Genomic DNA, 3,066 nt, shown 5'->3' with positions numbered 1-3,066 from the left:
GTTGATGATGGCTGGGAACAATTACCCATACTTTATTCATCATTTCAATCAGCCTAGACAAAATACATCCACTTGGCCTATTATACTCTATTGAGCACTCCTCATTTCAGCCTCAGTGATTAAGTACCTCTTAATATTCCCTAATGTGTACCAGCCCTCAAATAATTATCCCCACTTCCGTGATTACTCTGGACCCCTGCTTGCTTGGGCATTCGTTTGTACAGAACTGCCCTCCTCTGTGCAGTGTTTTACAGACCAATCCCCTCCACCTCTTCCCCCAAAACTCGGGCCACATAGAGAGCTTTGCATGTTCCAGTGGAACTCCTCATTGCAGAACCCAGCTTGTGTGGCCATGAGTTATCAGCTCTGGAGATCAGGTCTCGCTATGTCTAGGTTTGGGAAAAGAAACGATGCCTAACCCTGCCACACAAGAGCAGGGACATTAGTTTCCTGTTTGCTTAAGTAACAGTGGTAGGCTTTTAGCCTTTAGCACAAATCACATTAAGATAAAACCTGAATATCATTGTTATAATTACAGACCAAACAGAGTGAGCTGCTTCTCAATTAATTATATGTATATATTAATTAATACCGGATTCTTGGTGATATAAATCATATACAAACACACATATACATATACTGTATATATGTATGTACAGTACTGTGCAAAAGTCTTAGGCACATGCAAAGAAAAGCTGTAGAGCAAAAATGCCTTCAAAAATAATTAAATTCTACATTAGAAATAAATAGTATAAAGTACAGTAAACAGCAATAAATAAAACCAAAATATTTGGTGTGATGACACTTCGCTTTAAAAAACTTAGTAGTCTCAGGTACAATGTGTGCAGTTTTATAAGGAAATGAGCTGTAAGTTACTGAGCATCTTGCAGAACCAGCTACAGTTCTTCTGGAGATTTTGACTGTCTCACTCGCTTCTTATTTTTGCAGCAAAACCCAGCAGCCTTCATTATGTTGTTGTCTGAAAAGTGTCTCTTACATAATATGCTGCTTTCCTTACTGACGTACAAACATTTGTCTGTAACATTTAATTTTGTGCTGGAAAACTATTGTTTGGAAATCTAAAATATTTTGTACTATTTTGTACTCTACTCCTGGGCAAAAAAAATGGGCCCAGCCCAAAATGGCAAAAATATTAAGCTTTTAAAGGTCTTAACAACAAATCATTGGTTAGGAAATTAGCAAGAATTAAACAAATAGATAAAGAAACTTAGTATGGAATAGCTTTTCCCTTTGATTTCTTTAAAAGTTTAAGCCTTATGGCTCTTGATAGGCTCTGCATCAGGTGTGGCAAATATATGACTAATATTTAAAAAAAAAAAAAATTCCAGAAGATATTCTTTTGGAAAATTTTGTACACCCAGACATGTTAGTTTGAATTTAAAATCTAACAATTCAATCATTATCATGATTTTTCCTTTGTGTACAACAAGACTTTATATTGTATATTATTGAATTTCCCTGTTTCTAGCTTTTCCCCAAACAGTTCACTGCAGCAAAAGTGCATTTGTTTAATTCTTGCTAATGTTCTGACCAATTATGACCAAAAACATAATATATATATACACAGTCAGGTCCGGACGTATTTGGACAATGACAGAGTTTTTGTGAATTTGCCTTTATACACCACCACAATGGATTTGAAATAAAACAATCAAGATGTGATCGAAGTGTAGACTTTCAGCTTTATTTTAAGAGGATCCACAAAAATATGGCATTTACCATTTAGGAATTACAGCCATTTTCAACAAAGTACCTCCATTTTCAAGGGCTCAAAGGTATTTGGACAAAGTGACATAATTGTAAATATAACCATAATTTTAATACTTGGATGAAAATCCTTTGCAGTCAATGACTGCCTGAAATCTTGAGCCCATGTTCTCAAAACTCAAATTCTGAGTTTCCTCCCTGGAGACGCTTTGCCAGGCCTTCACCGCAGCCACTGTTGCTGCTTGTTTGTGGGTCTTTCTGCCTTCAGTCTTGTCTTCAGTAAGTGAAAAGCATGCTCTATTGGGTTGAGATCAGGCGACTGACTTGGCCATTGAAGAATATTCCATTTCTTTGCCTTTAAAAAGTCTTGAGTTGCTTTCGCAGTATGTCCAAATACTTCCGGACCTGACCTATATATATATATATATATATATATATATATACACATACACAGACATTTTTTAATGGAGTTCCTCAGATGTGATTAAACCGTGTTTAATCACTGCTGTTGTTTTTTATGACGCTAGGATGGCAAGGGAAATCATTTGAAATTGCACTGATTGTTCATTGCCTTCAGCACTTTAAGACTTTCAAACAGCTTTGAAGTGGCGGGACAAGTTTTTTGGATGACGCAACATAATGTGTAGGCCAGGAGAGAGAAAATGCAATCAGGAGTTTGTCCAAAAGGGATTAATTATAAAAACACGCAAACATAATCAGTTCTGATCATTCGAAATATCTGCAGTCCACATTCCATTGTCTTACACTACAAGTGTTAGTTTGACATCTTGCAACCATTTCCCACATCTAAATAATGGCAAGCTGTCTTCACATCCCAGCAAGAGAAAGGAACAGTGTTTATTCCAAGTGGAAGTGCATGGATGTTAGCATAATCATGTGTAATAGTTTTGATCTGCAACAGATAAATTCCCAGATATGTTTCTGTGTCTCAGTATGACCTGGCAGAGAATTAAAAAATTTTCCTCCCTGTTGTACTGTTTTCCTGCTTCATTCCATCATTTTTAAAGTGTTTATTCTTTCTGTTTAAGAAGTATTTACACTATACTGGAACAGCCTGAAACAGTGCTGGCTTAATTTTAGGAACTGGGACAAGAGTAGAGCTGTAACTGTTGTAGCTGGAGGCTCTGAGGAGAGTCCTCTAATTTAGTCTCACGTTATAATTCTTGAAGAAGGGTGGGATACTGTTGTTGCTTCTCTTGGCATGATTAAAAGATGATGTGCAGACAAAATAAGTTGAGTCAAGGTTTAATTTTCCAAAATATAATGTGGCTGGCTTTTCAAGCAGTTTATTTTTTTTTCTAAAAGAATAATCTCTAC

Source organism: Pangasianodon hypophthalmus, chromosome 9 (genome assembly GCF_027358585.1).
Source record: "Pangasianodon hypophthalmus isolate fPanHyp1 chromosome 9, fPanHyp1.pri, whole genome shotgun sequence".
Taxonomy (NCBI): Eukaryota; Metazoa; Chordata; class Actinopteri; order Siluriformes; family Pangasiidae; genus Pangasianodon; species Pangasianodon hypophthalmus.
This window is presented reverse-complemented; position numbering follows the sequence as displayed.